This window comes from Callithrix jacchus, chromosome 5 (assembly GCF_049354715.1).
Source record: "Callithrix jacchus isolate 240 chromosome 5, calJac240_pri, whole genome shotgun sequence".
In the NCBI taxonomy this organism is placed as follows: domain Eukaryota; kingdom Metazoa; phylum Chordata; class Mammalia; order Primates; family Cebidae; genus Callithrix; species Callithrix jacchus.
Window position 1 is genome coordinate 161,011,866 of NC_133506.1, and position 26,804 is coordinate 161,038,669.

At 38.0% G+C, this 26,804-nt stretch overlaps 1 protein-coding gene and 1 pseudogene across 12 annotated transcripts in view; one reads left to right on the forward strand and one right to left on the reverse strand.

Moving 5' to 3' along the window:
- VWA8 (von Willebrand factor A domain containing 8) overlaps window positions 1-26,804 on the reverse strand; it is a 422,827-nt gene that overhangs the window by 371,013 nt on the left and 25,010 nt on the right. The gene's annotated exons all lie outside the window — the stretch shown is intronic.
- On the forward strand, window positions 5,857-8,642 carry LOC118154039 (lysine--tRNA ligase pseudogene; annotated as a pseudogene).

Consider the following 26,804-nt stretch of genomic DNA (forward strand, 5'->3'; position numbering starts at 1 on the left):
TCCAGATGCAGGATGGCGTGGGGGAGAACATACCCCTCGTAGATGGGCACAGTGTGGGTGACCCCATCACTGGAGTCCATCACAATGCCAATGGTACGGCCAGAGGTGTACAACGAAAGCAAGCCCTGGATGGCCACATGCGTGGCTGGGGTGTTGAAGGTCTCAAACATGATCTGGGTCACCTTCTCACAGTTGGTCTTGGGGTTCAGGGGGGCCTCAGTAAGTAGCACGGGGTGGTTCTCAGGAGCCACATGCAGCTAGTTGTAGAAAGTGTGGTGCCAGATCTTCTTCATGTCATCCCAGTTGGTGACAATGCCATGCTCAATGGGGTACTTCAGGGTCAGGGTGTCTCTCTTGCTCTGGGCCTCGTAATCCATATAGGAGTCCTTCTGACCCAGGCCCACCATCAAGCCCTGGTGCCTGGGGCGCCCCATGTTGGAGGGGAAGACTGCCCGGGGAGCAGTGTCACCCATGAAGCCGGCCTTGCACATGCTGGAGCCGTTGTCCACAACAAGTGCAGCGATATCATCATCCATGGCGAGCTGGCGGTGGGTTTGGACGGGCAGCAGAGCAGCAAGGGCGAGGCTCTGTGCTTGCGGGGAGGACCCGGTCTCGGAGGTCACCTTAACTTCTTTATTAGTAAAACTACACAATGTTCCCTATGCTGCAAATCTATTACCTCTTCCTACTCTGATATCAAACATGTAATTATAAACTTAAATACTTTGGGTTTTTTCTTTACCTTTTCATAAGTCTCCACTTAATTTGGCCACAGGCATTCGCTATGGTACTCTTCCAGTTTTGTGTCACTTTGTATTCAACTTTGGCAATGTGCCTGACCTTCCATTACCTGGACTTGATCATTTAAAATCCAAAATTTGTAAAGTTCTATAAGGTAAAGCCACTTTGGTTTCTTCAGCTTCCTCCCACCTTTTATTATTTATAACAATTGGTAACTATTTATAATTATGGAGTCTCAATTTATTTCTACACTTCCAGTTCGTTTTGAATGTTTTGACCTTGGAATCATATTCATTTTCAAGATTTTTTAAAAATCTAAGGTAGTAGCTCCTGATCAAATGTGAGACCTGCCCCTCATAAACTGTCTGTATAATAAAGTGCTGATGTTTAGGGGTAATGTATCATTTTATTTTTTTAAGCAAACAAGCAGAATTGAAGTTATAGACATAACAATAGAGCCACTTGTACACCAGTGTATTTTCTTAAGTAGGAGAGCAAACTACGGAGTTATTTAAAGCTAGAGCCCTGGGAATTATGCATAATCCTGTTTATGCTCATGGGAGTGTCCTCCACTTCCGCATAAAGCACATGTACTGAGAACACTGCCTTAAGGCACATCTGGCTATTCTCAGAAATCCCTTCCCTTATTCTTACCACTCAACAGTGGCTCCCAAATGGTGACCATACTGCTACCATTCTAGGCCTGCCAGAAGGCATTTGGAAAATGTCTATGAGTACTTTGGGCTGTTGCAAAGATTTGGAGGATAACAAATAATTTGGTACACTACTGACATTCAGTGATGGTAAATACAGTGTCCAAGAGAGTCTCATCCTGTCAAGTATGTCAATGGCACCACAGTTGAGAAATACTGTGTAGACATTATTTTCACTCAAGGTCTCTGTTGCCTGCACACCACTAATGAGTTAGTCACAATTAAGCCCAGAGAGTTTCTATTTCCTTTAGCATCTGAAAGATAAAACTCTAAGGAAGGAAATCAGTAGAGAGTAAGTTCTAGCTTTAGAGTAAGCCTGCAGGAGGTGTCGGGATATCTAAGGCTCTCATCATCACATTCCAGTTTTACATAAGTTTCTTAATACATATAAGCTACTGCTGAATCCCATGGCTGGCCTTGCAGTCTATGGTATACCTTCACAAAGAGCCTGTCTTCTTGCTTTTATTCTCTCCCAAAAACAATACTAATAATGGTTATAATTTACTGCATTCCTACCAGGTACCAGGTAAACATACAAATGATACATAGGATCTCATAACAATTCTAGAAAGCAGCAGACCCTATTGTGTAAGGATTCCTACCAGGTACCAGGTAAACATACAAATGATACATAGGATCTCATAACAATTCTAGAAAGCAGCAGACCCTATTGTGTAAGGACATAGATTCAAGACAGACTATTTACTAGCTATGTAACCTTAATCAAGTTGTTTAACCTCTGTTCAGTTTCCTCATCTGTGTAGTAGATATGATTGTACTTACTTATAAAGTTGTTATGAGGATTATATTAAGCACTTAGAACAGTATCTAATAATAGTAAATGCTGTGTTTGTTAAATATTCATTATTGCCATTTAACAATAAGAAAATCAAAACTGGAAATGTAGTGTCATTTGTCTATAGTTGGTAAGTCCATAAACCAAGATTTACACCTAAGTTGTTTAAGTCCAAAACTTGTATTTCAGTCATTAAGTTCTACAGCCCCTCCAAAAGCTTTTCAACAGGTGTCCAGCTTCTGGTGCAAGACTTTATTTCCCTACAAGTGTGGACCTCTCAGGACTACATCAAATTTAGTGGCCTTGCTGTTCCAGCCATTAGTTCTGCTTCTTTCTGGTATTATCAATGATATGTTTTATTCCTTTTATTAAAATTCCAATTCACTTTGTAATGAATATGATTTTATCAGAGGATCTACTTCTCAAAGAAAATCCAACTTTCACTTATTCATGTTTTAGTGTAGTGTATTTTGTCAAAAAAGCATGTTTATATTTAATTTGTCAAGAAATTGCATTAAAATACTGAAAGCAAGCATCATGTAATGCTATGTGGTATCTGTGGTATATTTTATATTAACTCTTGAAACTAGCTATATTTTTAGAATAGCCTCAAGAAAACATGAGTCATACTTAAAAGCCTGCCAGAAATAGAAACAAGATTTAAGACTGTACCTTGCAAAACGAAGTGCCAAACCGTCATGCTTACCCTAATATAAACACAGCACAGTACACAAGAGAAATCCCCAACTTCAGTGTTTTCAGGCACAAGATGCTACCTTCTAGGAGTCCACATAATAATAAACCAACATCAAACTAATCCCCAAGAGCTTGATTCTATATTCTAAGATTCCTTTTCTATGTAAAAATATAACATGTAATTCATATTTTGCTAAATTTGTAATTCAGTTCCTAACCAATATTTGTTTTAAAAAAAAAGTACTATATTTTGCCAGCCATATTCAAAGGCTTTAAAGTAATTTTATCATAGTTACCTAAATTATAATTTTCTCCCTTCAGGAACTCAAAATTTCATATATATAAAAGTTAAAATTCCATAACATTAAGCATAGGTCAGATTCTATTATAATAAATCCTTCAAAACTGGTGATGTTTTCTTAGTATCCCAAAAGGCAACATAATATAATGGAGAAAAAAAAAAGCCTTTGAAGCCATACAGATCTACTGATTTTTCATCCTGTCTTTTATCCACGTCCTTAGACACGCATTTTGACTCTTCCAGGTCTAAGTTGCCTTATTTTCAAAAGAGAGGTAATAATACTCATTGAGTATGGTTTGTGAGGGTTATAGGTAAAGCACCATGCCCAGTCCCTCAGCCAGTGAGAACCAGGTTCGGGAGAATTATTCAAGTCTCATCCTTACCTGCAAACTCCCATCTCTGTTGTGTACCCTGGACAGCAGGCTGTATAGTGTGGACATGGTAGGTATGAATAGGCTACTGAGTTTATGCTCAAATTACCTGCCAGGCCTACAGTCAAATCTGACGAAATAAGGGAGAAAGGAACCCGTACTTACCACATCCTCACTAGGAACGCCTGTGTTAGAGTACTTTCCCTTGACATTTCATTACCATTTCATTTCATTGCCCCAAAAATAGCTCAGGAAGAATCTGAACCTAGGCCCGTAACACTGCCCTGAATTTGATTTTTCTACCACATCACAACATGTGATTTCAAAAGAAGCATGACTAACCTCCTCACTGCAACAACGTGCTCATCTGTCAACTTTCCCCTATTTATCGTATAACATTCTATAGTTAGATACAATGAACATGAAGGATGAAAATATTTAGCACCAAAGTCCTCATTATTTACAACAGACAAAAACTGAACTAAAAAATTAATTTCTTCACACAGCTGTATTTATTAAGAATCTACTATATGCTCAGCACCAAAAACACAAAGATGAATAAAATAAGATTCATTGAAGATGTCATTTATAAAATGGGCCGATGTCTCTATGATCTAATATAGTTGTTATCAAAACCAAATACCTACACCATTGGCCAGCACAGTGCTCAGCACAAAGAAGACATTCAGTTTTTCTTAAAATTGGAAAAATTCATCAATACGTATTAAATAATTATACATATCCATATTCAATGAGGGTCATGTTATTCACTTTTTGTGTAAGGGCAAAAAAATAAGGGTATACATGTATATTTGCTTGTGGTTGTATAGAAAAATGCAGGACAGATTTGCCTGAAACTAATACTGTGAGAATTAACATGAATGAGAAGAGGGGTGAATATATAATTTCTTAATATATACCTTTTTATATTGTTTTGATTTCTGAATCACAAAAATATATTAATTCTGCAAAAAAGTTACTTTTTTAAAGTCATGGTTTAGAAAATATTTTATATAAGAAAATGTCCACAACATATTGCTTTATGAAAATAGTCTGTATATACAAGTATGGCCTATATACTTAAAATTTTAAGAAAATATTCTGCATATACAAAATAGTATATATACAAAATGTGTTCTTAAATGATACACATATACAGTCATTTTTTAAAACATTAGATATATTTTATGAGGATTCAAGCCATACAAAGTATGTTCTCTGACCAAAATTAAATTAAATTAGATATTAGTATTGGAATGATCTTTGGAAAATCTCCAAATATTTAGAGACTAAATAGCATAATTCTACACAGTACATGGGATCATTACTAAGTGATATCAGTAAGATGGCTGACTAGAAGTTCCTAGCACCATTCTCCCCCACAAAAGAAGCTAAATCAAGCAAATGAAAAAACTATATTTCAACCAAAATAACTAAAGGAGCACACTGGAGAACTGCAAAGGAGTAGGAAAAATCCTGTAGAGCACAGAAACCCAGGATGGCCACATAGAGAAGGAAAGGAAACTTTGCCTCTGCCAAGGATGATCTCAGTCCCTAGTTGGGTTCAACTTGGACCCAAGAGGGATTTCTCTCTGCAGGAAAAAGGTAAGCAGAAGGACCCTAACAGCTCCCATTACTTCCATGGATACCTACAGTCTTTGCTACCAGAGATTCCTGCAGTCCTCACAGGCTCTGAGCCCAGCTGAGGGAGCTCCCCAGAATATACATGCTGTGGTACTCCCAGAGAAGAAACTGACACTAAGCTACTACTGTGTTACAACCAGAGCCACTGCTACAGTGCCTCCTATTCCCGAGATGGGTAGCCATTGCACCTCTCCATCCTAGAGGCTTTGCCATCACTGCAGCACAGCTATCTGGAAGCCCCCCAATGCTAAATTTAGTTACTGCTATGCTCCAAGTTACCATGGAGCTGCTCCATGCCCTGCATCGCAGACATTGGTGCACCCTGCCCTTCAGGGACTGAGCTGAAGTGACGCTCTTACCAGGAACCCACAGCATCAAACTACTCCCAGACACCATACAAATGCAACATCCTATCCTCCTGGATGCCTCAACCCTCTGGCACACCAGAGAAGATGTATGACACTGCGTGACATAGCTGACACTATTCCCTTCCTTTCAGGGAAATAGAACTTCCTCCAGTCCATGTAGCTGCATATTCTAGGGCCTAGCTGATGAAGCATCTTACTTCTAGAAAATCAAAGCTTTGGATAAGCCATGTCCCTGTCCTACTGGTCAAATGGTCACAGGGCCCATCCTCCTTGGAACAGACCTAGCAACCCAGAATCTGAGCTGCTGAGAACCCCCAACTCCCCAGGGAGTGGAGCGATGCTGTACTGCTCCCTGTCCACTGGGCCATATCAGTGCCTTGCCATGTATGGGTTCTTGACAGTGCTGCACCTGGCTGCACAGAACCTGGGCTATTGCCAAGTGTCACCATCCCAGTGTGAAGAGTAATTAGTGTGTGACATCTCATCCCCCAGGACTCAAGTTGCCACTGTGTCCTCTTGATTCTAGGTCCCAAATTGTAGCTGTGCCCTATTCCCCGGGGCCTGAGCCTTTGCGGTTCCCCTTCTTCCCTGGAGCCATGCCAGTTTTACACCCTGCCCTTCAGGGTCAGAGCCAGAGCTATATCCCTGCCCCTTGGGTGCAAGCTGTCAGAAAGTGCTTCAGAGAAAGAGACCTCAGTTTTGTGGGAGAACTGCATCCACATATGTCTTGAAGAGTAAACCAACACCTCAAGTCACAGTGTTTCAGTAATTTCACAAGAACCTGGACCTAGGAATTCAGGACCTGTGCCCCAGATCCCAGTGCTGCTGTGTCTGCCTGTGGGCTGTGTCAGACCAGACATCAAGACAGATACTCTCATCTAAGACTCTCTGTTGTTGGAAAGACAAGAACAGGAGGATCCCTGAAGCTTTGGCCAATGAGGACCCTAATAAGCTATGTTGCCACCATCACTGCCACAAACTCCTGCAGCCTAGACCACCAAGGCACCTGTAGTAATCGCTAAAACTGATCACAATTAAAGAAGCTGAAGCTGCACAGAGACTACACCATTGCTCCCACATGCCCAACTAGTATTCTCAAACCCATGTGCAGATGAAAGACTTCCCCTACAAAAGCCACTCTGTAAAGTTAGAAGAGGTGACTGCTCTACCAAATGCATAGAAATCAACATCAGAACACAAACACACACACACAACATACCCCCCTACAAAAAAAGAAATGAAAAAGCAAAGAAACATGACACCACCAAAGAAACACAGTAATTCCCCAGTAACTGACCCCAAAGAAATGGAAATTTACAAATGGCCTAAAAAGAATTCAAAATAACAATCTTAAGGAAATTCAACAAGATATAAGAGAATACAGATAGACAATTCAATGAAATCAGGAAAACAATTCATAATCTGAGATATTCGACAAACAGACAGGTATCATAAAAAAGAACCAAATAAAAATCTTGAAGCTGGAGAATGCAGTCAATGAAACAAAAAATACTAGAACTTCAATAATAGATGAGATCAAGCAAAACCAAGAATATCTGAAATTGAAAATGGGTCTTCTGGAATTACCCAGTAGAAAGAAAAGAAACAAAAAGAGAAGGGAAAAAGGAGGAGGAAGGAAGGGAAGGAGGAAAGAAGGGAAGGAGGGAGGGAGGAAGAGAGGGAGGGAGGGAGGGAGGGAAAGAAAAAGAAAAAAGAGTGAAACAGCCCATGGGACTTATGGGATACTACTAAGTAAATACTCACTCACATTATGGGATATTCAGATGGAGAGGAGACAAAGATAAAGACAGAAAGCTTATTTAATGAAATAATTCCTGAAATTTCTCAAGTATTGGAAGATATATGGACATCAGATTCATGAAACTTGAAAGTCTCGAAACAGATTTAATCCAATGAGGTACTCTCCAACGTATATTATAATTAGTCTGTCAGTCAAAGATAGAGAGTTTTAAAAGCAACAAAAGTCACATATAAGCATCAAGTCACATATAAGGGAATCCCCATTAGACTATTAGATATCTCCATAGAAACCATGCAGGACAGGAGGGAATGGAATAATATAGTCAAAGTGCTGAAAGAAAAAAACTGCCAGTCAAAAATACTACACTCAGAAAAACTGTCCTTCAGAAATTAAGGAGAAATAAAGTCTTTCCCAGACAAGCAAAGGCTGAGAGAATTCATCACCACTAGACCTGTACAATACTGAGTTCACCACCTGTGAGTTCTACATGGCCTATGCAGACTATCACAATCTCACAGAAATCACAGAGAAGATGGTTTCAGGGATGGTGAAGCATATTACCAGCAGTTACAAGGTCAACTACCACCCAGATGGCCCATAGGGCCAGGCCTATGATACTGACTTCACCCCACCCTTCCAGAGAATCAGCATGGTAGAAGAACTTGAGGAAGCACTGGGGGTAATGCTGCCAGAAACTAACCTCTTTGAAACCAGTGAAACTGACAAAATTCTTAATAATATCTGTGTGGCTGAAGCTACTGAATATCCTCCACCTTGGACCACAGCCAGGCTCCTTGACAAGCTTGTGGGGAGGTTTCTGGAGGTGACTTGCATCAATCCTACATTAATCTGGGATCATCCATAGATAATGAGTCCTATGGCTAAATGGCACTGCTCTAAAGAGAATCTGACAGAGTACTTGGAGCTGCTTGTCATGAAGAAAGAGACATGCAATGCCTACACTGAGCTGAATGATCCTCTGCCACAGCAGCAGCTTTTTGAAGGACAGGCTAAGGCCAAGGCCACAGGTGATGATGAGGCCATGTTCATAGATGAAAACTTCTGTACCACCCTGGAATATGTATGGGCATGGGCACTGACTGAGTTATCATTTTTCTCAACAGATTCCAACAACATCAAGGAAGTACTACTATTTCCTTCTATTTTCTGCTATTAAACCCAAAGACAAGAAGGAGAATGTAGCAACCACAGATACACTAGAAAGCACAACAGCTGGCACTTCTGTCTAGAAAATGATAATTGCAAGATGTATAAGTCAAGCATCTTTGCATTTCTGCAAAAGATCAAGGTCTGCAAGGTAATTATTGTGTGTTGCTTTCCACTTGACTACCACAGTTCAATTCAGCCAAAGGAATTAAGAATTCCTTTTTATTGCTTGTTACCAAATAAACAATTTGTCTCTTCTCTTCAAAAAAGAAAAAAACTATGTTTTATGTAAGCCTCATGACAACCTTCAACAAAAGTATAGCAGATACAAAAACAATACAGAGAAAGAAATCATAGTGCTACAGAAAATTATCAGATCGCAGAGGGTAACAATAGAGAAAGAAAGGAACAAAGGATCTACAAAACAGCCAGAACACAAGTAATGCAATGGAAATAGTGAGTCCTTACCTATGAATAATTATCTTGAATGTAAATAAATTCTCTAAGAGGGGCTGCATGGATTTAAAAAAAGGGGGGGATTCAGTTATATGCTGCCTACAAGAGACTCACTTTAGCTTTAAGGACAGACAGGCCAAATGTGAAGGGATGGAAGAAGATAAGATAGTCTGTGAAAATAGTAACCAAAAGAAAGCATGAATGGCTATACTAACAACTAATAAAATAGACTTCAAGTCAAATTCTGTCACAAGAGACAAAGAAGGTCCTTATTTAATATATATTCACCCAACATTGTAGCACCTAAATACATTAAAGCAAATATTAATAGACATGAAGAGAGGAATAGAGAGCAATACAATAATAGCAGAGGACTTCAATCCTCAATTTCAACAAAGGATATATCAACCAGACGGAAAATTGATAAGGAAATACTGAATTTAAATTGCACCTTAGACCAAATGAACCTAACAGACATATTTGAAATTTTACAACCAACATCAGCAGAATACACATGTATCTCTAGCACACATAAAGCAGTCTCCAAAATCGTCCACATTAGGCCAGAAAACAAGTCTTAACAAATTTAGAAAACTGAAATCATAGCTAGTATCATTTCACACCTTAATGATATGCAACCAGAAAACAATAACAGGAAGAATCCTGGAAAATTTACAAATATATAGAAATTAAACAACATGCTCTTGAAGAACCAATGGGCCAAGAAGAAATCAAAAGGGAAATTTTAAAGTATCTTGAGACAAATGACAATGGAAACACAATATGCCAAAACCTGTGGGATACAGCAAAAGCAGTTCTAAGAGTGAAGTTTGTAGTAATAGATGTCTCCATTAAAAAAGATTCTGAATAGTTTAACATTCTGCCTTAATAACTGGAAAAAAAGAACAAACTGAACCCAAAGACAGCAGAAGAAAGGAAACAAAGAACATAACAGAAATAAATCAAATAGAGAACAGAAAAACCATAAACAGAATCAACAAAACTAAGAGGTTTTTTGAAAAAATAAAACTGATAAACCCTCAACTTGCCTAAAAAAAAAAGAGGACTCAAATAAAAAAGTGAAAGTAAAGCGATTATAACAGATGCCTCAGGAATAAAAAGGATCATAAGGGACACAAATAAATACCAAAATATCCCATACCTATTAATATTGTGAAGATGTCTATATTATCAAAAGCAGTATATAGATTCCATGCAATACCTATCGAAATCCCAGTCATTCTTTAAAGCTAGAAAAAACAATGCTAAAATTTGTAAAAAATACAAAAGATCTCAAATAGCCAAAACATTTCTGAGAAAAAAAAACGAAGTTGGAAACATCACACTCCCTGATTGAAAATTATACTACAATTTTTTTTTTTTTTTGAGACAGAGTTTCACTCTTGTTACCCAGGCTGGAGTGCAATGGTGCAATCTTGGCTCACCACAACCTCTGCCTCCTGGGTTCAGGCAATTCTCCTGCCTCAGCCTCCTGAGTAGCTGGGATTACAGGCACGCGCCACCTTGCCCAGTTAATTTTTTGTATTTTTAGTAGAGACGGGGTTTCACCATTTTGCCCAAGATGGTCTCAATCTCTTGACCTCGTGATCCACCCACCTCGGCCTCCCAAAGTGCTGGGATTACAGGCTTGAGTCACCGCACCCAGCCCAATTTTTTTTTTAAAGATAGGGTCTTGCTCTGTCACACAGGCTGGAGTGAAGTGTGACAATCATGGGTCACTGCAGTCTCAACCTCCCAGGCTTAAGCAATCCTCCCACCTCAGCCTCCCAAGTAGCTGGGGCTACAGTTGTGTGCTACCACATCGGCTAATTAATTTTTTGTGTATAGACTGGGCCTCACTATGTTGCCATAGCTGATCTTGAACTCCTTGGCTCAAATAATCCTCCTGCCTTGACCTCCCAAAGTACTGGGATTACAGGCATGAGCCGCTGCACTCAGCCCTGTATTATAAATTATATGTGTTTCAAAATAACATACATACCCTGGAAATATGTGCAACTAGTATGTATCAGTTTTTAAAAAGGTATGATACCAAAAAAAGACACATAGACCAGTATAACAGAATAAAGAGCCTAGAAATCAATTCAAACATATACAGTCAACCAATTTTTGACAAGGGCATCAAGGACACAATGGGAAAAGGATAGTCTCTTCAATAAATGATGCTGAGAAAACTGATTTCCACATGCAAAAGAATCTCACACCATATACAAAAATCAACCTTAAATGTAAGACCTGAGAAATAAAATTCCCAGGAAAAACTCCTGGACATTGGCTTTGGCAATGATTGTTTTTTTTAATATCTCAACCAAAAGCTCAAGCTACAAAAGCAAAAACAAAGAAATGAGACTACATTAAAAATATTTTGCACAGCATAGAAAACAATCAATGAAATGAAAAGGTAACATCGATTAGGAAAAAAACATCTACAATCTATACATCTGGTGAGGGGCTAATATACAAAATTTATAAAGAATTCACATAACTCAATAGTAGAAAAACGATCCAAATAAAAATGGGCAAAGGATTTGAATTCTCCAAAAAATATATAAAAATGGCCAACAGGTATATGAAAAGGTGCTCAACATCATTAAATCAGGGAGTCAAGGAAAGACAAATCAAAACCACAATGAGATACCACCTCACACTTGTTAGCATGGCTATTATCAAAAAGTCAAAAGATAAATGTTGGTTAGGGTGTGTAGAAATGTAAATTGGTATAGCCATAATGGAAAACAGTGTGGTGGTTTCTAAATAAATTAAAACTAGAACTACTATCTGACTCAGAAATTGTTATACACAAAGGAAATAAAATCACCACCTCATAAAGATATCTGCACTCCATGTTGATTGAAGCATTATTCACTACAGCCAAAATATGGAAACAACTGAAATGTCGATAGATAAATGAACAAAGAAACCATGGTACAGGTTGGGCAGCCCTAATCCAAAAATCAGAAATTCGAAATAATCTAAAACCTGAAATTTTCTGAATGTCAACATGATACCGAAGTGAAAAATTCCACACATTTGACTGTATGTGATAGGTCACAGTCAAAAAGCAGGCATTCAACACACAATTTACTCAGCACCCAGATATGTGTATAAGGTATACATTAAACACAAATGGACTTCATGTTTAAAGTTGGGTCCCATTCTCGCACTGTCTCATTATGTATGAGCAAATATTCAAAGATGTTTAAAAATCTGAAAACCCAAATAACCCTGGTTCCAAGCATTTCAGATAAGGGATAGAATATTTATTATTCAGCCTTTAAAAGGAAGGAAATCTTACCACTTGCCACAACATGAATGAAGTTGCAGGACGTTATGCTAAGAAAAATAAACCAGACCCGGGGTTAAAAAAAAAAAAAATCCTGAGATCACGCTCGGAGTCAATGAGGGGGCTCGCACTCGCCTGCTCTCTCCCTGCGGGCCTCGGAGATAGCATCCCACGCGGTGCAGAGGTGACTTGGCTGCGACCTGGACCCAGCTCAAGAAGAGAGAGAAGATGGCGCTGTAGGACCAACTCAGGATGGCAGTTTCCAGTGAAACCGCAGAAGGTGAGCGGTCGCCGCATTTCCAGATGGATCTTTATTGCCCAAAGAGGCAGGAGATTCCCAGGTGTAGGAGCCGCAAGGGCCGCCCGCACAGCTGTTTGGGCTGGGGTCGCAGCACAGCAGCACTCCATACAAAATACACTGATTTGGTTGCCCTGTTAAACTGGCAATTGGAGATTTCGGAAGGCAGATTATGACATTCATCTGATTAAATGGGACTTAAACAGAAAGCCAGGCCAGGAGATTCCCAGGCAGCAATGTGGTTCCAGCCGGCGCAGTGGGTCGCTGCACAGGAAATCACACAGATCCCAGTGCCCTTTCAGCAGGTGACTCAAACACCCGGGAGAGAGTCAACCGTTCAACTTAAAAAAAAAAACGGCTCTGAGGCAGAGAGCCAGGTGATCAGACTTGGCGAGTCCCACCCCCACAAAAACAAACAAAACAGCAATTGGAAACACTAGGGGTTGAGAGTTTCACGGGAAGCACAGCTGAACCCAGGATGGTGCAGCTTGGAGGGGGAGAAGCATTCGCCATTACCAAGGCACTAGACCCCTATGGAGGTACACTGCCATTGCTGAAACAGCCTGCCATTGCCAAGGCAACCCGCCGTTGCTGAGGCAACCCGCCATAACAGAGAGAGTCTGCCACTACAGAGGCAGGCCATCATCACCACGGCAGCTCTAACCACACCCGTATAAACAGAACTACAGGGAATCACACACGGCAGTAGGGCGGAGCCCACAGCAACAGGGCAGACCCCACAGCAGCAGGGCAGAGCCCAGAGCAACAAGGTGGAGCCCACGGCAGCTCAGCATAGCCACTACAGGCAAGCAGTGATTAGACTGCCTCCTTTCTGGGCAGGACAGTGCAACGGATACTCATAAATAAAGCCCTAACTCCCCGGGACAGAGCACCTGAGGAAAAAAAAAGGGGCTATATGAGTTCTGCTGCAGGAGACTTAAACGTACCTGCCTAGCAGCCCTGAATGAACAACGGAGCTCACAGCTCAGCACTTGAGCTACTATAAAGTACAGATTGTCTCCTCAAGTATAAAGTACAAGCAGTTTCCTCAAGCAGCTCCCTGACCCCCATATATACAAAGAGTCACATCACAAAGGACTGATCAGACTGACATTTGGCGGGCATCATTCAGGGACAGAGATAGCAGAAGAAGAAACGAGCAGCAACCCTCACGGTTCCACAGCTGCTACAGGTGTACCCCAGGCAAGCAGGGCCTGAAGTGGACCTCAGTAGTCCTACAGCAGAGGGGCCAGGCTGTTAGAAGGAAAACTAAGAAACATATACTTCATCATCAACAATCTGGACATCCACTGAGAGACCCAATCGGAAAATCAGCAACTGCTCAGTTGACAGGTGGATAAATCCAGAAAGATGGGAAGAAACCAGTGCAAAAAAAAGGAAAACACCTGAAACCAGAACACCTCGCCTACTACAAGGGACCACAACTCGTCACCAGCAAGGGAGCAAAGCTGGACGAAGAATGAGTGTGATGAAATAACACAATCAGACTTCAGAAGGTGGGTAATGAGAAACTACCGTGAGCTAAAAGAACATGTTCTAAGTCAATGCAAAGAAACTAAGAACCTTGAAAAAAGATTTGAGGCAATGATAACAAGAAAAGAGTGGACAACTTAGAGAGGAATATGAGTGAATTGAAGGAGCTGAAAAACACAACACAAGAACTTCGCGAAGCATGCACAAGTTTCAACAGCCGAATTGACCAAGCAGAAGAAAGGATATCAAAAGTCGAAGATCAACTCAATGAAATAAAATGAGAAGCCAACATTACAGAAAAAAAGCACAAAAAGGAATGAACAAAGTCTCCAAGAAATGTGGGACTATGTGAAGAGACCTAATCTACATTTGATAGGTGTACCTGAATGTGACAAAAAGAATGAATCCAAGCTGGAAAATACTCTTCAGGATATTATCCAGGAAAATTTCCCCAACATGACAAGGCAGGCAAATATTCAAGTCCAGAAAATACAGAGAACACCACAAAGATATTCCGCAAGAAGAGCAACCCCAAGACACATAATAGTCAGATTCACCAGGGTTGAAATGAAGGAGAAAATGCTAAGGGCAGCCAGAGAGAAAGGACGGGTTACCCACAAAGAGAAGCCCATCAGAAACACAGCAGATCTCTCGGCAGAAACACTACAAGCCAGAAGAGAGTGGGGGCTAATATTCAACATCCTTAAAAAAAGAACTTTCAACCCAGAATTTCATATCCAGCCAAACTGAGCTTCATAAGTGAAGGAAAAATAAAATCCTTTGTGAACAAGCAAGTACTCAGAGATTTTGTCACCACCACGCCTGCTTTAAAAGAGCTCCTGAAAGAGGTACTACACATAGAAAGGAACAACAGTACCAGCCATTCCAAAAACATACCAAATGGTAAAGAGCATCAACATAATGAAGAATCTGCATCAACTAACGGGCAAAACAGTCAGCTAGCATCAAAATGGCATTATCAAATTCACACATAACAATATTAACCCTAAATGTAAATGGGCTAAATGTAACCCTAAATGTAGCAGGGCTGCTAGGCAATCAAATGACACAGACTGGCAAATTGGATAAAAAGCCAAAACCCATCGGTGTGCTGTATCCAGGAAACCCATCTCACATGCAAGGATACACAAAGGCTCAAAATAAAGGGATGGAGGAAGATTTACCAAGCAAATGGAGAGCAAAAAAAAAAAGCAAGAGTTGCAATTCTCGTCTCTGATAAAATAGACTTTAAAGCAACAAAGATCAAAAGAGACAAAGAAGGACATTACATAATGGTAAAAGGATCAATACAACAAGAAGAGCTAATGATCCTAAATATATAGGGACCCAATACAGGAGCACCCAGATATATAACACAAGTTCTTAATGACTTACAAAGAGACTTAGACTCCCACACAATAATAGTGGGAGACTTTAACACTCCACTGTCAATATTAGACAGATCAACCAGACAGAAAATTAACAAGTATATCAAGGACTTGAACTCAGACCTGGAACAAGCAAACCTGATAGACATTTACAGAACTCTCCACCCCAAATCCACAGAATATACATTCTTCTCAGCACCACATCAAACCTACTCTAAAATTGACCACATAATTGGAAGTAAATCACTCCTCAGCAAGTGCAAAACAACTGAAATAACAAATAGTCTCTCAGACCATAGTGCAATCAAGTTAGAACTCAGAATTCAGAACCGAACTCAGAACCGCACAGCTTCATGGAAACTGAACAACTGGCTCTTGAATGTTGACTGGATAAACAATGAAATGACGGCAGAAATAAAGAAGTTCTTCGAAACCAATGAGAACGAAGACACAACATACCAGAATCTCTGGGACACATTTAAAGCAGGCTCTAGAGGAAAATATATAGCAATAAGTGCCCACATGAGAAGAGTGGAGAGATCCAAAATGGACACCCTAACATCAAAATTGAAAGCTGGAGGAGCAAGATCAAAAAAACTCAAAACCTAGCAGAAGACAAGAAATAACTAAGATCAGAGCAAAACTGGAGATAGAGACACGAAAAACCCTTCAAAAAAATCAATCAATCCAGGAGCTGGTTTTTTGAAAAGATCAACAAAATAGACCACTAGCCAGATTAATAAAAAAGAAAAGAGAGAATAACCAAATAGATGCAATAAAATATGATAAATGGGAAATCACCACAGATTCCACAGAAATTCAAACCATCATCAGAGAATATTACAAACAACTCTATGCACATAGTAGTAAACCTGGAAGAAATGGATAAATTCCTGGACACCTGTGTCCTCCAAAGCCTAAACCAGGAGGAAGCCAAAATATGAATGGACCAATAACAAGGTCTGAAGTTGAGGAAGCAATTAAGAGCTACCACACAAAAAAAGCCCAGGTCCAGATTGGTTCACAGCCGAATTCTACCAGACACACAAAGAGGAACTGTTACCATTCCTTCTGAAACCCCAAATAATCCAAAAAGAGGGAATCCTTCCCAAATCATTTTATGAGACCAACATCATCCCGATACCAAAACCCAGCAGAGACACAACAGGAAAAGAAAACTTCAGGCCAATATCCATGATGAACATAGATGCAAAAATCTTCAGTAAAATACTGGCAAGACAATTGCAACAGCACATCAAAAAGCTTATCCACCATGATCGAGTAGGCTTCATCCCGGGGATGCAAGGCTGGTTCAACATACGCAAGTCTATAAACATAATTCACCACATAAACAGAACCAAAGACAAAAACCACATGATTATCTCAATAGATGCAGAGAAGGCCTTTGACAAAATTCAACAGCCCTTTATGCTAAAAACCCTCAATAAACTCGGTATTGACGGAACGTATCTCAAAATAATAAAAGCTATTTACGACAAACCAACAGCCAATATCATACTAAATGGGCAAAAACTGGAAGCATTCCCTTTGAAATCTGGCACTAGACAAGGATGCCCTCTCTCACCACTTCTATTCCATATAGTACTGGAAGTTCTAGCCAGAGAAATCAGGCAAGAAAAAGAAATAAAGGGTATTCAAATAGGAAAGATGGAAGCCAAATTGTCTCTATTTGCAGATGACATGATAGTATACCTAGAAGACCCCATCGCCTCACCTCAAAAGCTCCTGAAACTGGTAAGCAACTTCAGCAAAGTCTCAGGATATAAAATCAATGTGCAAAAATCACAAGCATTCGTCTACACCAATAACAGACTTAAAGAGAGCCAAATCAAGAACGAACTGCCATTCACAATTGCTACAAAGAGAATAAAATACCTAGGAATACAACTAACAAGGAATGTAAGGGACCTCTTCAAGGAGAACTACAAACCACTGCTCAACGAAATAAGAGAGGACACCAACAGATGGAGAAACATTCCATGTTCATGGTTAGGAAGAATCAATATCATGAAAATGGCCATACTGCCCAAAGTAATTTACAGACTCAACGCTATCCCCATCAACCTACCATTGACTTTCTTCACAGAACTGGAAAAAACCACCATGAACTTCATATGGAACCAAAAGAGAGCCCGCAAAGCCAAGTCAATTCTAAGCAAAAAGAAAACAGTGGGAGGCATCACACTACCAAAGTTCAAACTATACTACAAGGCTACAGTAATCAAAACAGCATGGTACTGGTACCAAAACAGAGATATAGACCAATGGAACAGAACAGAGGCATCAGAGGCAACACAACATACCTACAACCATACAATCTTTGATAAACCTGAAAAAAAACAAGCAATGGGGAAAGGATTCCCTGCTTAACAAATGGTGTTGGGAAAACTGGCTAGCCATGTGCAGAAAGCAGAAACTGGACCCCTTCCTGACACCTTACACTAAAATTAACTCCAGATGGATTAAAGACTTAAACATAAGACCTGGCACCATAAAAACCCTAGGAGGAAATCTAGGCAAAACTATCCAGGACATAGGAGTAGGCAAGGACTTCATGAACAAAACACCAAAAGCATTAGCAACAAAAGCCAAAATAGACAAATGGGACCTAATCAAACGCCACAGCTTATGCACGGCAAAAGAAACAGTCACTAGAGTGAATCGGCAACCAACAGAATGGGAAAAATTTTTTGCAGTTTACCCATCTGACAAAGGGCTGATATCCAGAATTTACAAAGAACTAAAACAGATTTACAAGAAGAAAACAAACAAGCCCATTCAAAACTGGGCAAAGGATATGAACAGACACTTTACAAAAGAAACATATATGAGGCCAACAAACATATGAAAAAATGCTCATCATCACTGGTAATCAGAGAAATGTAAATCAAAACTACATTGAGATACCATCTTATGCCAGTTAGAATGGCGATCATTAAAAAATCTGGAGACAACAGATGCTGGAGAGGATGTGGAGAAATAGGAACACTTTTACACTGCTGGTCGGAGTGTAAATTAGTTCAACCATTGTGGAAGACAGTGTGGTGATTCCTCAAAGACCTAGAAATAGAAATTCCATTTGACCCAGCAATCCCATTACTGGGTATATATCCAAAGGACTATAAATCGTTCTACTATAAGGACACATGCACACGAATGTTCACTGCAGCACTGTTTACAATAGCAAAGACCTGGAACCAACCCAAATGCCCATCGATGATAGACTGGACTGGGAAAATGTGGCACATATACACCATGGAATATTATGCAGCCATCAAAAACGATGAGTTCGTGTCCTTTGTAGGGACATGGATGAATCTGGAGAACATCATTCTCAGCAAACTGACACAAGAACAGAAAATGAAATACCGCATGTTCTCAGTCATAGGTGGGTGATGAACAATGAGAACACATGGACACAGGGAGGGGAGCACTACACACTGGGGTCTATTGGGGGGAATAGGGGAGGGACAACAGTAGGGGGAGCTGGGGAGGGATAGCATGGGGAGAAATGCCAGATGTGGGTGAAGGGAAGGAAGACAGCAAATCACACTGCCACGTGTGTACCTATGCAACTATCTTGCATGTTCTGTACATGTACCCCAAAACCTAAAATGCAATAAAAAAAAAACCTCCTTTTTATTATATTATGCCATCCTAGAAAATAAAGTATCATTAATAATAAAAAAAATCCTACAAGAGCTCACTTACATGTGGAATCTGGTTGGAGTGGCACAGTTCTGAGGGAGTCAAAAACACAGAGATATAGAACAAAACATTAGTTACTGGGGTTAGGGTGGACAGAAAATGGGGAGATACAGGTCAGAGTATTGAAGTAGCAGATACGTAAGATGACCAAGTCTAGAGAGCTAATGTACAACATGAGGACTAGAAGTAATAAAATTATACTGCGAAATTGTACTGAAATTCCTGCTAAGTGAGTAGCTTTTAGCTGCTTTTGCCATATCAAAAAAAAAAAAAAAACAAAACAACCCATGGGTAACTATATGACATGATGGATATGTTAATTTGCTTCACTATAGTAACCGTTTTACTATCTATATATATCCCATAACATCATGTTAGATGTTAAATATACACAATTTTAAAAAAAGACTAACACATGGCCACGGAAGAAATTAAAAGGGAAATTACAAAGTTTTTTGAACTAAATGAAAGTAAAAACAATGTATCAAAAATTTTAGCATTCCACTAAAGCTGTACTTAGGAAAAATTTTACAGTACTAATTGCCTACCCTGAGAAAACTGAAGTGTTTCCAATTAATGGCTTCAGCTTCTGACTTAAGAGATTAGAAAAAGAAGAGAGAATGAGATCCAAAGAAAATAATATTCATCATAGCTTAAAAATCAATGCAATAGAAAACAAAAACACAAAAATGAATGAAACCAAAAACTTGTTCTTTGAGATTAACAATAAAATTGACAAACCTCTGGTCAGACTATGAAGAGAGAGAAGATGTAATCTGCCAACATCATGAATGTGAGAGAGACAGGCAGAAAGCACAGATACTTCAGATATTAAAAGGATAATAAATAGATATTGTTAAAAAAAAAGACTTTATGCCAATGTATTCCACAACTTAGAAGAAATGGACAAAGTATTTAAAAGAGTCAGCTCCTTTTTTAGCTGACACAATGAGGGATAACCTGAATAACTGTACCTACAAAAAAAAAATGACTTTACAGTTAATAACCTCCCCACAAAGAAACCTCTGGGCCAAGATAGCTTCACTGATGAATTCTACCAAACATTTAAGAAAAAATATCCATTTTATACAAATTCATTTAGAAAACTGAAGAAGAGGAATTCTTCCCAATTCATTCTATGAGGTCAGTATTACCCTTATATCAAAATCTGACAAACACAAGACAAGTAAGGAAAGCTGCAGATCAATATCCCTCATATAGATGTACAAACTCTAAACAAAACGTTCACACACTGAGTCCAATAATATATAAAAAGACTCGCACACTGTTACCAAGTCGGACTTCTCTCAGGAATAAGAAGATGAAAAGTTAGTTTAACATTTGAAAATCAATCAATATAATTCACCACATAAATAAAAAAAAAAAGGAAAGAAAGAAAAAGGAAAAAAACCACAAGATCATACCAAAGGACATGGAGAAGGCACCTGACAACATCCAACATCTCTTCCAGATTAAAAACTCTAAGCAAACTATGAACAGAAGAAAGCTTCCTTAACTTGATAAAGAACATCTATGAAAAACTTTTACCTAACCTACTTTAAAAATGAAAGACCAAATCATTTCCCCCAACATCTGAAATAAGATGTTCTCTCTCCTAACTTTTATTCAACATATTTTAATGTTTTACATAATAAATTACATATTAAAGAGATTTTAGCAAGTGCAATAAGGTAAACACATAAAAGAAATCAGAAGCATCTAGATTGAAAAGAAAAAAGTAGAGCTGTCTTTATTTACAGACATGATTGTTTATATAAAAAATGTGATGCAATCTACAAAAACAAGCTCTACAACAGATAAGTGAGTTTAGCAAACCTTCAAGATTTAAAATCAATATACAAAAAAAATTGTACTTCTATGTTTAAGTTAAAAAGACAATACCATTTATAAAAGCATCAAAATGTATGAAATACTCAAAGGATAAGGCTGACGAAACATACGCAATTCCTTTACACTGAAAACTATACAGTATTGCTGAGAGAAATTAAAGATCTAAATAGAGAAATATATCTTGTTCATGACTTGGAAGTTTCAATAATATTAAGATATCAATTGTCTCCAAAATGATCCACAGATTTAATGCAATCCCCATTAAAAATCCCAGCAGGCTTTTTTGTTGTTTTATAAATTGATGAGTTGGTTACAAAATCACAGACAGATGCAAAAAAACCTAGAATAACCAAAACAACTTTGTAAAAGAACAAAGATGGAGAACTAATATGATCTGATTTCAAGACTAATTGTCAAGCTACAGCAGTCAAAACAGTAAGGCGCTGATGTGAAGAGAGAGAAATAGATCAATGGAACAGAACAGAGTCTAGAAACAAACTCACAATGTACATAGACATCAGACTTCCGACATAACTACAAAGGCAATTCAGTGAAGAAAGGATAGTCTTGTCAGCAAATGGAGCTGGAACTACTGGATATCCATACACAAAAACTAAATTTTGACCCATACCTTATGCCATATACAAAAATTAACTCAAAAAAGGATGATGGACATAAATATAAAATCCACAACTACGAAAACATCTAGAGAAAAAAAAAAAAGAAAAAAGTCTTTGTGAACCTCAGTTAGATAAAGATTTTTGATACCAAAAGCACAATACATAAAAGTAAAAACTTGATAAGTTGGACTTCATTAAAATTTAAAACTCCTGCTCTTCAGAGAACACTGTTAAGAGAATAAAAAGAAAAGCCATGGACTAGGATAAAGTATTTGCAAACCTTACATCTGATAAAGTTCTTATATCCAGAATAAAGAAAAAGCAACTCAAAAAATGCGTGCGCGCAGACACACACACACACACACACACACACAGACACTTCCACCCAAAATGTAAGCAAAGATTTGAGCAGATACTTTTCCAAAGATGTAAAGATAAACAATACACAAATAGATGCCTAATATCTTTAGTCACTAGGTAATGCATTTTAAAAATCACTGTGAAATACCATTACATAACTGTTTCAATGATTAAAATTCAAAAGTCTGACCACACCAAGAGCTGGCAAGAATGTGGAGGAACTGGAACTCTGATACTCTGCTGCTAGAAAGTAACATTATACAACCATTGTGGAAAACAGAATAGCAGTTTCTTAAAAAGTTAAAAGTCTACCATGTGATATAGCCATTCTACTTCTAGGTATTTACACAAGAAAAAAGAAAGCCTATGTCCATACAAAGACTTGCACATGGAAAAAAAAATACTTGTACATGAATACTGAGAGCAGCTTTATTTCTAAGAGCCTATAACTACCCAAAAGTCTACCAACAGGTGGATATAGAAACAAATTATAATATATCCATACAATGGAATACTACTCAAAAGAAAAAAACTATTGAGACATGCACATGAAAATATCTCAAAATAATTATGCTGTGATAAAAGCTGGACAAAAAAGTATGTATGTTGTATGACCCCATTTACATAAAATTCTAGAAAATCCAAATAAATCTACAAAGCAAATTAATGATTTCTAGGCAATGGAGGAACCAGAGACATTATAAAGGGGCACAAGTAAGCTTTTGGGGAGCTAAATTTACTTGATCAGTATTCTGATTATAGTGATGTTTTCTGATTATATGCATATGTAAAAACTTACCAAATTATACATTCTAAATATGTGCAGTTTATTGTGTGTCAATTATACCTAATAATACAGTTTTTGAAAATTAGAATTACATATACTGAAATATTAACAGTGTCTATATTTAAGCTTATGGACAATTTTGGTTTTATCTTTTGTGTTTTTCAATGTTTTCCAAGTTTTTTGTGTTGACTGTTTTATATTTATAGTAGGAACAAAAAGTTATACTTCTTATGTTTTGAAAAATCATACTGCAATGTAATAACAGCCATACTAGAAGTAAAGAACTGACACACAGAGAGAGGAGCAATATGATGGGTGACATGCCTCAGAATATGTGACTGGTCAATAGATCACAATTTAATATCCAAAGTTCAACTTGCAACTCAGCCTCCTAGAGTGCTTATGTATTAGGCATTGCTAAATTATAATTTGCTGAAGGCATCTTTGTTAGCTTTAGAATAGCTAGTCGTATTCATGACAATGACAATCACAAACATAAAATAAAACCAAGTTATGACCTTTGGTTATGAGCACATTTCAAAAGAACAAAGAATTTTCAGGTCCTATAAAATGAATCCAAATTCCTTAAACATAAAGCATAAACTTATTTTTATAGATCAGGTCATAGAAAAAGCAGTTAGAACTTATAATAGATGTATTCTTTATTTTAATAAAAGTTGCATTTTAAACATGAGGTTTTTATTAGCTATTTTAAGAATTACAAATGTAATACATGCTTCATAAGTGAAAAAGAAAGAAAATCCTTTACAGACAAGCAACTGCTGAGAGATTTTGTCACCACCAGCCCTACCTTACAAGAGCTCCTGAAGGAAGCACTAAACATGGAAAGGAACAACCAGTACCAGCCACTGCAAAAACATACCAAACTGTAAAGAACCATCGACTCTAGGAAGAAACTGCATCAACTAGTGGGAAAAATGATCAGCTAGCATCATAATGGCAGGATCAAATTCACACATAACAGTATTAACCTTAAATGTAAATGGGCTAAATGCCCCAATTAAAAGACACAGACTGGCAAATTGGATGAAGAGTCAAGACTCATTGGTATGCTATATTCAGAAGGCCCATCTCATGTGCAAAGTCACACATAGGCTCAAAATAAAGGGATGGAGGAAGCAAATGGAAAGCAAACAAAAGCAGGGGTTGCAATCCTACTCTCTGATGAAACAGACTTTAAACCATCAAAGATCAAAGGAGACAAAGAAGGGCATTACATAATGGTAAAAGGATCAATGCAACAAGAAGGGCTAACTATCCTAAATATGTATGCACCCAATCCAGGAGCACCCAAATTCATAAGGCAAGTTCTTAACGACCTACAAAGAGACTTAGACTCCCACACAATAATAGTGGGAGACTTTAACACCCCACAGTCAATGTTAGACAGAGCAACGAACAGAAAATTAACAAGGATATCCAAGACTTGAACTAATCTCTAGACCAAGTGGACCTAATAGAAATCTACGGAATCCTCCACCCCAAACCAACAGAATATACATTCTTCTCAGCACCACATCCTACCTATTCTAAAATTGACCACAAAATTGGAAGTAAAACACTCCTCAGCAAATGCAAAAGAATGGAAATCATAACAAACAATCTCTCAGAGCACAGTGCAATCAAATTAGAACTCAGGATTAAGAAACTCACTCAAAACCACACAACTACATGAAAACTGAACAACCTGTTCCTGAATAACTACTGCACAAATAATGAAATGAAGTCAGAAATAAAGATGTTCTTTGAAACCATTGAGAATGAAGACACAATGTATCAGAATCTCTGGGACACATTTAAAGCAGGGTCTAGCGGGAAATGTATAGCACTAAATGCCCAAAAGAGAAAGCAGGAAAGATCTAACATCAACACCCTAATGTCAAAATTAATAGAACTAGAGAAGCAAGAACAAACAAATTCAAAATTCAGCAGAAGACAAGAAATAACTAAGATCAGAGCAGAAATGAAAGAGACAGAGACACAAAAAAATCCTTCAAAAAAATCAATGAATCCAGGAGCTGGTTTTTTGAAAAGACCAGCAAAATAGACTGCTAGCCAGACTAATAAAGAAGGAAAGAGAGAGGAATAAAATAGATGTAATAAAAAATGATAAAGGCAATATCACCACCAATCTCATAGAAATGCAAACTATCATCTGAGAATACTATAAAAACCTCTACACAAATAAAAGAGAAAATCTAAAAGAAATGGATAAATTCCTAGATACTTATACCCTCTCAAGACTAAACCTGGAAGAAGTTGAATCCCTGAATAGACCAATAACAAGGTCTGAAATTGAGACAGCAATTAATAGCCTACCAACCAAAAAGAGTCCAGGGCCAGGCAGGTTCACAGCTGAATTCTACCAGAGGTACAAAGAGGACTTGGTACCATTCCTTCTGAAACTATTCCAAATAATACAAAAAAGAGGGAATGCTTCCTAACTCATTCAATGAGACCAACATCATCCTGATACCAAAACCTGGCAGAGATGCAGCTGGCAGTAGAGGGCATTGGGAGATGTTGGTTAAACGATACAAAATTTCAGTTAGGAGAAGTAACTTCAGAAGATCTATTGTACAATATGGTAACTATAGTTATTAACAATGTCTTGTATGCTTGAAAATAGCTAAGAGAATAGACTTTAAATGTTCTCACCAGGAAAAAGATAAGTAGGTGAGGTGATAGATATGTTAATTAGATTGATTTAGCCATTCCATAACATATACATATATCAAAACATGTTATATACCATAAATACAGTCATGCACTGCATAACGACATTCCAGACAATGATGGACTGCATGTTAGATGATGGTCCCATAAGATTACACTGGAATTGAAAAATTCCTATCACCTAGTGATGTCCTAGTGCTGTAACACTGTAGTTAATGCATTACCTTTTCTAGTTTCCATACACAAACACCTACCATTGTGTAACAACTGTTTTACAATTGTCTATAGTATTCAGTACGGTAACATGCTGTATAGGTTTTATCCTGGGAACAATAGGCTATATCATATAGCCTAGGTGTTTTTTTTTTTTTTTAAGTGGTTAATGCATATTTTATGTGTTTAAAATGGAGACCTCTATTGTGTTTATTTGTTCTGGTTCTGAGTTCAAGTCCTGGATATCGTTATCAATTGGTTGTCTCATTGAATCTAAAACTCATTATGTGTCTTATGTATCTGGGTGTTAAGATCTCTTATTGTTGCATTAATCCTTTTACCCTTGCATCCTTGTAGCTTTGAAATCTATTTTATTAAGTGTGAGAATTGCAACTCCTGCTTTTTATTTATTTATTTTTGCTCTCCATTTGGTTGGTGAGTTTCTTTCCATCCCCTTGTTTTGAGTCTTTGTATATCTTTAGATATATCGTTAGATTTTGTGGCTAATGTATACTTTGTGTGTTTAAAATGGAGAGTTCTATTGAGTTTATTTGTTCTGGATCTTAGTTCCAATCCCGAATATCGTTATCAATTTTCTGTCTCGTTGAATCTAAATCTCATTATGGGTCTCATGTATCTGGGTGTTAAGATCTCTTATTATTACATTAATCCTTTTACCCTTGTATCCTTGTAGCTTTGACATCTATTTTGTCAAATGTGAAAATTGCAACTCCTGCTTTTTATTTATTTATTTATTTTTGCTCTCCAATTGGTTGGTACTTTTTTTTTTCCAACCCTTTATTTTGAGTCTATGTATATCTTTGGATATACCGTTAGATTTTGTCTGTATCTCTTGATTGGGAGATTTGGTCGATTTAAATTTAGGGTTGCTGCTGTTTGATATTAACTGGCTATTTTGTCCTTTCGTTGATAAAAATTCTTCTTTATGTTAATGCTCTTTACTTTTTGGTGTATTTTTAGAAAGGGTCATACTGGTTGTTCCTTTCTATGTATAATGCTTCTTTTAGAAGTTCTTGTAAAGCAGGCC